General features: G+C 32.1%; 1 protein-coding gene across 2 annotated transcripts in view; it reads left to right on the plus strand.

Annotated features, from left to right (window-relative positions):
* Positions 1 to 3661: 3661 nt before the first annotated feature.
* The window catches only part of LOC105219289 (limbic system-associated membrane protein), a 71300-nt gene continuing 62392 nt past the window's right edge, over positions 3662 to 12569 (plus strand). For both annotated transcript variants that reach the window (XM_054227325.1, XM_054227324.1), the window contains exon 1: positions 3662 to 3996. The gene's annotated coding sequence lies outside the window, so the exon portion shown is untranslated. The remainder of the gene's footprint in view (positions 3997 to 12569) is intronic.

Genomic DNA, 12569 nt, shown 5'->3' on the forward strand with positions numbered 1-12569 from the left:
AGTTTTTTAATTGACAGACAATTTAGTTTGCCAGTTGTTTGGTAAAGTAATTTTCAGACTTTTGTTGTGAAGTGAAATCTGACTGGGGCTTAATAGGTATTAAATAAAAGTTTATGGCACTCGATTAACGGTTGATCGGTGCGCTTTATTCATTCAGAGTATGTAATTTTATTTATGACTTCGTACGGACCTTGAAATTCAGCGGAATTAATTTATTTATGTACAATATGAGGGTGGCTTATTTTATAGTGAATATTTCCTATGAAATAAAGTATTAATTTTATAAGTATTGAAAAGACATCCACATCCGAAAGACAAAAGAAGAAATCCACATTTCTGTCATAGATTTAGTTCAACAATATAATCTTTAACACTTTAGTACATCGAAAATCCTTCGTCAGGGTTCCAGGGTTCAGGTTGAAGTCAAATTCTTATCTTCGTATCGCATATATTTTGTATTACCAGATTATACTAACGAAAAATATTGCCGTTGCTTTGAAAACATTTCGGAAATGTTAAATGCTCGATGAAATGAGGATATCACACACTATTCTTTGAACGGAGATAGTTAGAGGATAGTACAGCGTGGCCGTTTTAAACTGTCTATACGATATAGTGTATATTAAACCAATTTCGACATTTTAGCAAATAATATCCATTCATTCGATATCAAGGACAACCTGGGAGTCCTTTGATTTTGCATTAGAGGAAAACACGTTTAGGTTTACATTTTTCAAATGGAATGTAGAAATCCTTGTATAATTGATATTAACCCATTCCATCCCAATGAACTCGCTTGAGTAAAATGCGAGCATGATCGCCAGTTTATATTACAGCGATTCATGAATGAATATATAATTTCCGGTGTACACTTTCGTGGTGCCGTTTATCTCAGCGCTCCCTTTTGAACATTTTTTTCCTGGCTCAGTTAGTATTTAGCTCTCGTACAGCTAAGACTACAGGTATTATTGAGGAACTTTAGTAATAAAACATTTAAAGCTCTTCTAGTTTTGAGACACACATAAATAAAAAAAAGTGTGAAAAATACCTTTCGGTTAGCTCGGATTTTAGTGTACTCGTATGGGTACAATTGGATTATTACGTGCGTATATTTTTTTCATTCTTATCGTATAGAGTTTCGGGGAAAGAAATGGTGGCTCTTTTCACATCAAAAAGAATGACGAACCAGCTCAGGTTTAAGGATTGTCACCAAAGAATTTGGTGGATTTGTGAGCTACTTAATAAAGCACTTTGCGTCGACCAAGAATGTTTCCAAAATTATCATAATAATTTTTATCAAAGAATCAATAAAATTTTTTAAATGGACACTTCTGGAAATTTTTAAGCTATTATTTTTTAAGAGGGGGCTAAATACATCATTTTAATAAAGGCTTATTAATAAATTTAAGAAAACATGGTTTAATGTATGATTTGGGATTATTGGGATTTAATGAGTTAAAGGAATTTATTTGAAATTATTAAAAATGTAAACGTCAGGGCATTTTGACAAAAATATATTGTTTGTTGTCGAGAAGCGGAAGTAAGTGAATGATAAGTAGGGATACAAACAAACGATGATTCGGTGTATCGAACTACTAAGGAATTCTTCGTATTTTACAAAAAAAAAAAAAAAAACGAATTCCAATGTGACAAAGCGTTTCCAAACAGACGGTTTCGGGTTAATACCAGAAAAAATGTGAAGATGTGAAGTAAAATGATCATTTTTTTAATATGTCCGACCGAGTCCCATTTTTTGGCATATGCCGATTAATAGCTCTGCCGCCAAAGGATCGGCCAATGCCGAAGCCGAAACCAATTCTTTCATAATCAAATTTATTTAGTAAACTAGTATAGTAACACAAGAAAAACACGAACAAATAACATCACAACATAAATAAAAAACCAGTTAATTTTTGAATATGAAAGTGTTTATTAATATAATTAAAATTCAAAACTAAATAACTTATTATTATTATATACACATGTGTAGATAGAATGGAATATAGAACAATATAATATTTTTCCTTTAAGGACAAATGGGAGCTTTAAGTCTGTTTTTTGAAATTAGTAGGTCTAGAAAGATGAAAGGTTTTGGTAAGAAATAGATATCTTTAGCCAATTGTATTTCGCGTTATGAAAATGCGCTCGATGTATAACCGTCGCATTATATTTCATATGTATTGATTGTGAAAAACTATTGAAGAGAAACTTAAAAAAATATAATCTTAAATTATTTTCCCTATAACAATAAGAAGCCCTAATAGTGGTTTTATGATATCATCTTCTGTCGACCGAATAAAGACCTTATCATCTCTATAAAAACCAAACCAGAATCGGATAGATTGACTGATAACCGATCAATCTTAAACAAAATATTATTATCCACGAAGCCACAATAAAAAATACTCGGTTAAAACAAATACTAATCAAAAACACGATCTTTGGAATGAAAAATAAGCCTAGATTCGGAGCATAGCATTTCCCACACTACAATTTATTATTTTATAAAGATTGTCCCACAATACACAAAAATTTTATTACTTGATATAAATCTGAATGATTTTTCAGTTTTTTATTATGTCAAGTGTACAGAATGGGACTGTTAATATTTATTTATGAATCCAACTGTGTTTATAAGGTAAATAGAAGAATTCATTTTATATTTTAACCGTTAAAGAAATAAAAAAAAAATTAAGTGTAATTCGAAAGAAGGTACTAATATAATTATTACTAGAAACTTTCAAAATTTACCCATATTTACGCGAAATATAATAGACTATAAATACTACCCAAACTATAATTTAGAACTTTCTTTATTCTTTAACAAAGACTAGATAAAAAACGCATTATTTTAAATAACTTGAAAGCAGTAAATGGAGTCAGCATCATTCATAAACTTAGATAATGCAACCGCAACTAACAAAGATATTTAACATTTCAAACTACGGTCCATCGTTAGCAAACAAATGTCAAATTCATTCATAAAAGGTTGTACAGAGGGAATTTTTTGAAGCATTTAAACATAAAGAGTGTGTACTAAAATAACCTAAAGAGACTGTTAATAGAGGAGAATGACACTCTGCAATATATTTACCACCTTTAGAGAAATAAACCCACCACACTTCAATAAATACCAAACCAAAAGAGGGGCAATGCGAAATAAACACACAAAAGAGTAAAAAAAATAAGCAATGGAGCACATTCTAATACACCAACACCAATAAAAATATGAGTACGCGCATAAATAAAGTAAAACCAAAAGCAAAAACAAATAAAAAGCAACCAAAAAAAAAAAATAAACAAGAAAACACAACGTAAAGTAATGCCAACTACTGACAGCGGGCAAAGGAAACGAAAACGACTACAAAAACAAAATCACAGTTGTCTGATTCGTTGTGATTCGTCTACATTGTCGACGGCGCTATTACTGTTGGTAACGGTAAAGACGAAAGCAACGTTTGTCGTTGTATCTATTGTCTTTCTGTATACAACCACAACAACACACATACATGAATGTGTCTGTGTGGGTGTGTGTGTTTTGTTTTTGTCTCCCAATTCGTGTGTGTGCGGTGACGAGCATTAGTTCGTCGTTCGGGTCACTCATACGACACGCTGTGGCCACACTTCGCCAAGGCTTCCGGCAAATGAAACCGACCTATTGCGAATCAGTTGTTTGTCGGCATCGTTTGCGAGCGGTTGTGTTGTGTAGTTGAGTAACGGTACTATTTTATGGCGCGCAATCGAAAACGTGTGTGTTAAAGAAATTTGTGTAATTTGTGGCATAATAATTATATACTAAAATACTTATGCCAAATTAAGGCAACCGGTGAACTGCTATCGCAGTGAAGTGTGGGCAAGTGTTGTATGGCAAAAGAAGTGGCATGGAGTTGTATAGTGTTGGTCATCTTAAGATAAACAAGTGCTAAAGTATATGTTTCATAATTAAAACAGGAATATGTAAATGTAAATTACATACAATTGCGTGAAAAAAATATTGTAAGTTTCATTTTGTTGATGTTTAAGATAATAAGTTCTTTCAGAAAACGCCTAAATGTGTTCCTAACCTTCTTAAGTTATTATAAACTTGTGAGATTAGAACTTATCATTTATTCATTTCTGTAATAATGACAAATAATTGCCAAGAAGTGGAAAACATGATTCTCAAAACTAGCTGAGTGACTTATAAACAACTTCATTTATATTTATATAGTGTGGAATTATTTACAGTGACCTTTTGTTTGGCTCACACCACTTAATATACAGCCTAAGCTTCAAACGTTCTGAACAATCCCGTGGCGGGACTCGGTGATGGAAATTGCGAGTATTTCTTAGAAATGTTACTTTGGAAATTTCGATTAGTCGCCCAACTATCGACTGTTAATGCTCTTAAATTACTAATTTGTCGACAAGAATTTTTCGATCAGTAAACATTTTTAAGTTTTGTCGATCATGTCACACAATAGCTAATGAAAATCTAATTGACTGGAGTCTATTCTAATGCCAGCCGACACTAGCAATAGGGGTGCATATTTATTATTTGATGTCGAATACTACTCTTGGAACTCTTCCTTTGATTAACTAGTCTAATGTAACTAAATCTACCCAAAAATTTCTGGACAAATTTAAACTCTTAATTTCTTTAAATTTTACAGAACATTATTGATTGATAATTTAAGATTAATTTCTTTAAAAAACGACTTAAAAGACCGGTTGATGTCCTCTATGCTATACATTTCATAAACTATCACGTTTTTTAAATATATAAAAGCATTAACAACTCATGTTCCAAACCTTTTGAAAAATTTCACTTTAACACTTTGAAATTTAGTCTTCTTAGAGCTACACTTCATTTATCATATATAGCAACTTGTTTGGAAAATATATGAAAAGAGTTGTCATATATTCAAATTCTCATATGTATAATGTGATTAAACAATATTACTTTTTAGAATTTTCAATGAATTTAAATATATATGTATTCTTTAGAGATTTCGAGTGGTAGACTTAAATGATTTTTTTATCTATTGGCCGAATGATTGTGGTTGTCAATATTTTACTTATGGGTTAAAATTATTTATAAATTCGGCAATGGAATGGATTTAATTGATTTCTTGTGAAATTTGCCAATTTTGTTGCATTTAAGCTAAATAGCTTTCGCAATCAATTTTACAAATAAAAATCAAAACAAACATTTAATTGAAATCATCAAATAGAAGTTTCGGTCTAGAAAATTTGGCAACCAATGTATATCTTCGGTTATTTCATAAAACAATTTACATAAATGGAGAAATCGAGATTTCAGTTTACATTTGAAATATTTAAACCATTTTTTATTCAATAATGGATTAAGAAGTTCGAACTCACTTTGTGGCAGGTGCGATTTCTTATTTCAATACCTATATGAAAAAATATTTAGTTACACCTCAGTTAGTTCTGTAATGTGCTCTATTTGTTCAACAAATGGTTGGAAGCATCTAAAAGTTTGAAGTATGCTTGCTTGTCGCAAATACGCTTGAGGATTTGCTGTTAACATGTCTATAGGTTGAAACTTTTAATAATACATGGTTACTTTGTACTATAAAGAAATTTGGCAGATGGACGAAATGTAGGCCTTACCTCACTTACAATATTATGCTAACCGAAAAGTTATAAAGTGCTTACTGGCTCCAACCATAAATGAAGATATAAAAGCAAAACTTGAGGATCATACTAACAAATGGCATATTCGGATGGAATTTTTTCTGCAAAGTGAGCGTGGCATCCTATTATATGGCATGAAAATGGTTGAAACCAGATAATAACTACGCCCACACCACAGATGGTATATTGAAAACTACTAAACGTGCGTTAGCTCACTAATGGAAAACACGAAAAGCACTTATTTTTATAGAAAATAAAGTAAAGAACAGTTGTACTCAGATTGATATAAAAAATAGAAAAATGGAGTGACGCCGTACAATTATGGGTCAAAAATGATATCTCAGGAACTACTCGACCAATTAGAACAAAATTCGGTTTGTTACATTTTTGTGCCAATTTACGAGATAAGAGTTCAATTCATAATCCCAACTACTTCCTATATAATACAATTTTGAATACTATCTAATTCGTTCGTTTTACAATAGATAAATCAACAACAGTGAAGATATCGGTATAAATCTTTGCAAAAATATTGCTATGGAGGGCAGGCAATGCCCATTTGCCGAAACCCCAGACACATGAGGACATCAGTGCCGGTGGCGAAGTAAGTCTGCTCGATATTCTACAGAAATTCAGAGTGAATGTGTTCCTTATAGTGTGTCACTGTGTGAATAAAATCGCCTAATCAATTGATCCTGCCCTCAAATATCTACTGAAATGATTACCGAATTTCCAGTGACTCTTTTACCGTGTATGTTAGTTGATATGTGACATATCTTAGCAAAATTAAACGAATGAACAATATTTGAGAAAATGGTATTGGTGACGAAAATTAGTGAAACCGATAATATATATATAAAGGCTTTAGTTATCGTAGTGTACTTTATGCCAAATATTTCGGGCAAATACCATGTTTTCATAATAAAACTAAAGTAATAAAATGAGACAGTTCGGTACACCCTTCCTTATTTGTTCTAACCTTAGCTGAATACCGACAAGGCAAGAATAAAAATTACAATTTTTCAAATATAATATACATTTTTGAACATTGCTTATCTTCATTGCGAAGAAAACCATCGAAAAATTATTGTTATTCATACTTAAAAGTTTCATAAAATCCAATGATCATAATAAATGCGTCCAATTATTCTTAAAACCAACCAATTAACCCTCTCATGCCCGAATTAAAATGGACGGAGGTAACATTTTTTTAGTACAGATATAGATTAGTCTTAACTCAAATATGAAGTGATAAAAATTTCAAAGTCCTTTCTGTCCTGGACAGGATGTTACCTATGGGCAACAACTCAATTATTATAAATACACTAAACTGCCTATTGGCAACATTGGGCATGAAAGGGTTAAATGTACTAAATATGTACAAATTTTTTTTTTTTTAATGTGCTATCTTCGAATGTATTTACAATAGCTTTCTCTGCTTCCTATTTCTATCGAGTTACTACACGAGCACTAACAGGTTGGAAATTCAAGTCATAGCAATATATATTTTCTTCTAAAACAAGCTGTCATATTCCATACAGTATATTTTACAGAAACAACTGAAAAACTCCGCAATGTGTAGACGACAAAAATAATTAAAATAATCAGCTTGACGGAAGTGCCAATACTTGTGTTAATTATCACACACAATAAGTGGAAAGAAAAAAATAATTATCCAGCAAATTATGGCAATGAATAAAAATGCGAAAAAATATATAAACAAATTATACATAAGTATATAAATAAACAGCGTGGAATGCCGCCAGCTTGAACCGAATTTGCGTGTTGGCAGCAAATATGCGTTGTGTATGGCCTAGACTATGGACTAGCTAAATAACACAGGCAGCCTTTTGTTGTGTGCCACTAATGTTGTTATTATGATCGTGTTGCTCTTAGTATGCGCTATTATTTGTTAATGTGCCAGTGTGATTGTTTATTCAAAACAACAATTGTTGGCAAACGCGAATCTGCAGCAGCACGCGCACAAACACACAAGCGGCGCATGAATAAGTGATAGTGTGTGGATAATTAGGAGGGCGCGCGCGCACCGGCAGTAAAGCTGACTGGCAAATGCGCTAACGGTCTGCCGAGCGGCTAATGGTGAATTCGTGATTTTTGTAATTATGACAAAAATGTGCATTGCAGCACGACGCGCACTGCTGCCTACTTATATGTATGGATGTGTGTGTGTTGTTTCGCTGTCGCTGTTTGGCGCCATTAAATTTTCGCCTGAAATCACTGCTGCGACTGGCGACGCGCTTTGACCTCATGGCCATATGGCAAATTCTGGTTATTTGGTCTCGTGACCGGCACCACTTCAGTTGCACTTCAACTGCCACGGACAGTAACTGCCAATTTTGCGCCTAACTAATTCCGTGTATTCTAATAAGCACATTGTTCGTTCGCCATTTGTGTTTAGTCGAGTATGTGCCTACATTCATATGTACTAGTATTTGCTGCTGTAAAATGTCTGTGCGTGCGTGCATGCGCTTGTTGTGGCGCTTTGCGTGTGTATTAACCTTTTATTTATGGAATAATTGTGAAATGATCCTGCGCGCTTTGTTGCTGTTTTTTTTTGTTTGCATTCAGTAATGTTGCATAATTTTAGGCGCTCAGCATATCTGCACGTATTTATAGCGATTTCCGTGCGTTATTTTTGCCTTTACTCGGTTTTATTTTTTGCTGGATTTCATAAATATGAAAACAAGTAGCCTAAATACCGCTAAGTACCTGTGTGTTTAATACACTGTGGAAAATGTGTGGCGAAAAAATATTTTATTTAGGCTATACTATTATTTATGGATAACTTATTGTAATCGATATTTTATTTTATTGTTTTATATTTTTTTCTTCTTTTATGTTTCTTTATACCATAAATTATTACCCTGATTTCTCATTGTTGAAAAATGTTGTACTTTTTTCTTATTCAAATAATATCTACAAAAGCTTCAAACCGGAATTTCATAACTGCTTAAAAAATAGAACGCCTTTACTTACTTCTATCAACTATACACTGTGTATCCACTTTCCTTTATAAGGCAAACTTAAGCACGCCTTTATTGAAGTGAATAATGCTTTTGCCCTTGAAACCTTAGAATTATGGTCTAAACTTTTTTTTCATTCGTGAAAACACTTATTGATGAAAGCACTTCAAAGGAAGGACCTGAACCTTAATAGCAAGAATGTTCTTTAAAATTACGTCACAAACTCGTGTTCTTTCAAAGCGGCAGTATAAATCGGTTTTATATTTATATCGAAGAAATTAATATACCATCGCTCACTACAAACTTTTCCTCCTTCTAACCGAAAAAATCTAAGACCTCCTAAAAATGAATACTTACTTGATTTAAACCTTGAAAATTTCGTAGTTATAAATTAGTCATCCAGAAAACAAGTGTCGAATAACTCATTCTCTTATGTAATCATTCCGATAATAGAGGACAGTTCATAGGACATATATTCAAAGAAAAAAGACTACAGTTAATAAACCAAGGTCTCGTTCGGTAAGAAAGTAGAGTTAGAGTATAATTAATATTATTTGATTGGTTTGTTGAAAAGGGTGTCAGAGTGGATATACTGCGATAAGCGTCACCTAAACAACTCGGTCGATTTGACAAAACTTCTAAGTTTTTTTCCATCCCAGCTGCCCAATTTCTCTTAGGTTATAGTATTGGTGATAAGCTCATAATAATCTTAAAGTCTATTATGCTTAAGGTTTCAAAATTTTTGGCCTAATTTATATACTTACAATCGGTTGACGGTCTGTATCTGATAATTTTAAGAACTGCGAACTTGAATAACGCATGCTTTTAAGGCCTGTGCACGAAAACACCTCATATAACTAAGGTATTTTATATTGACAAAACCTCATATAGAGTTTGATTGAACTCCTTGATTATGAAACTAGAATGCTTCCAATGTAAAGTAGATGCCGATATCGATTCTTTAATGAAGAAATTTATTTAGTAAACCAGTATTGTAACAAAAGAAGAACAAAAACAAATAACATCACAAAATAAGTAAAAAATCAGTTCATATACATATATATAAGAAGGTATTTATTAATTGAATTAACATTCAAAGTTAAATAATTTATTTTTATAATACATAGATAGAAATAAGTTTTTCTTTTCTCAAAACAAGTTGTAACCTTTTCCTTTAAAGATATCAAAAGAACTTTGTTGGGACGTTCTTTTACATACACCTCATAGTCCAAATCAGCACCAAATGATTATTTCCTGTTCCTGTCGTTGGCGAAATGAATGAAAATTTGTCTCAAGAGAAATCTAGATACATCGGGTCTTGAAAACATAGGGGCAGATTTCGACAATTTTTAGAAGGGCGATGCCACTCTTTAAATGCAGTATGTCTGCAAAGTTCTGTTCCGATATCTTCACTAGTGCTTACTTTGTATATTTTAAAGTAAACGATTCAGATGGACTTCAAAGTTCTGGTATATGGGAAGTAGGCGTGGTTGTGATCCGATTTGGACTATTTTCACAAGATATCATTGGGAAGCTAGGACCAAATTTCATTGAAATTGGTCGAGTAATTTCGAAGATATAGTTTTTGACCCATAAGTGGTCGGAACCACGTCAATTTAGAATTTTGTATACCATTTTGAGTGCAGCACTTCTGTACCTTCTTTATAATGAAATTTAAGATTTCTTGTGGTTTTCCTTAAGCATTTTTAGTAGTTTTCAACATAACTTTATATGGGAGGTAGGCGTGGTTGTAATCCGATTTCCACCATTTTTGGACTGTATAAGGTAGTACCTAAAAGAAACGACTCGAAAAAATTACATCCACATATGCCCATTCATAGTGCGATCCTTCATACCAAATTTTACTTCAGTGGCTAAATATATGGCTTAGTTATGACACTATTAGGTCTACAACTTTGCTTCTCCGTTTTCCAATAGATGTCTCTAAGGTAAAGCACTGGTCGATTAAATCGATTTTTTTTATATCGATCTTGGACATTTGTGTAAACATTAACCCAACAAAATATTTGTAGAGATCTTTTTGCATCCCAAACTTATTCTCAACTGAAAATATCACTTTTTGAGCTGAATTCTCGACATTTGCGGGCTGAGGCTCATCGACATTTGTAAACGTTTTTATAAAAAAAAAACTTAAATTTACAAATAAAAACGGCGGAAGCAAAGTTGTAGACCTGATATATCTTACTCTTTTAGTTTTAGGTGTTACAAACAACCGTTATGTGAACAAAACTATTATACTCTCTTAACAACTTTGTTGTGAGAGTATAATAATGAAGTTCTTTATACTAGAATTAATATTATTATCGTGAGGTTTGTTTGGTTTAGGCAAATATGAATCGAACTGTGTTTTATAAGATGAAAAGAAGACTTAACACGTTGGGCTTTTAAAAAGTCAAGAAAGTAAAAAGTGTAAGTGTAATTCATAAGAAGTAGAAAGAATCGGCTAAGAATACTAAATTTTGTGATACTGACCGATGCCGTTGCCAAGGCCGGTTAATCGCTCGGACTCTATTAACAAAATCCCTTTAAACGTTAACTTTCCCTAGATATTTAACTTATTCTTCTTGAGAATAACATATAAGCATTATTTCAGTTTTAAATGTCAATGAACAATCCTAAGAAACGCCACATATTGCTAATCAATTGACAACTTACTATCAATTTACAATACTATCCAATGAAGTAGCGAAAAGTTTCTTAATTTTCGATACTAATTGTTCAAGCATAATTAAGTGTGTATGAACCACAGATACAGCGACTCAATTAATACCTTAATTCTCTCAACTAATTGAGAGGTAATGACTTCAGTAGATTGTATAGGTTAGGTTAGGTTAGTCTGGTAGGCCTGCAGGCCACGCATAGAGAATGTAGATTGTATAATGTGAAAATAATTATTTATATTTCAAAAAAATAATCAAAGACGCAACCTGTAGTATTGTACGAAATATTAGAAAAATTTAATTGAAACTATTTATTTACAACTTAATTGCTTTATTATATATATTTTCATTGACTTAACAGCAATTTGCCTATACCAATTGTTGAAATAAATTATGTAATTTTTTTATAATCACACTGAAATATTACTTACAGAGTCCCATAGGGGAATCTCAGGGGAATCAGTTATTCATTTTTATTTATTTTTATTTTGTAAATTGTAATTTTTTTTTTCTAAAAGATATCTGATCGTATGAATTTATAATAGAGTAGTTGGAGAGTATTGATTCGAACGAAACTATGACTGCTATTTCATCACAGTAACAGGCGAGAGTGAGTGACCACAAGTGGACGCCACCAAGCAATCATTCGGTTCATTGTTTAACATTTATTAGATATCCCCTTGAAAATCTGCTATGTCGTATAGTCTAAAATAATTCAATATAACGAACTGAATCGAAGACGCCTTACTATAGAGGAGTTCATATTTATCGATAAATGTCTAAATTTATTTTGTTTTTATATGGATACTATTTGCTTACGATACTATAAAATATATCTTCTTCGATAACCATGAATTTTCAAATTATTTATGTGGAGCTACATACAAAAAAACAGGAAGGAAAAAGGAGTACACTCATTTCATACCTGCACTTCAGCTAGTTTAACTGACATATTAATAAATTAGGTCATTGATATGACTGCATGCAGTAGTCAATTATGTGGTCGGAAATAGCGTATATTTTACAAAATTTAAAACAATTGTTAATATTTCCAATATAATTCATAGACAATATATCATATTGACATACATAATTATAAACTGCCGCACAGTTAATCATAAGCTTTATAACAAGCATTGTGTACAATAAAGCATGAAGGTATCAGTAAACGCAATATATACATACGTATGGTATATATGTTTGTAAGCTTGCTTAACGGTATCCATAACGGCATGCGTTCAACGGCTAAAAGATAATTATAAAA

The sequence above is a fragment of the Zeugodacus cucurbitae genome, chromosome 3 (assembly GCF_028554725.1).
Source record: "Zeugodacus cucurbitae isolate PBARC_wt_2022May chromosome 3, idZeuCucr1.2, whole genome shotgun sequence".
NCBI lineage: Eukaryota > Metazoa > Arthropoda > Insecta > Diptera > Tephritidae > Zeugodacus > Zeugodacus cucurbitae.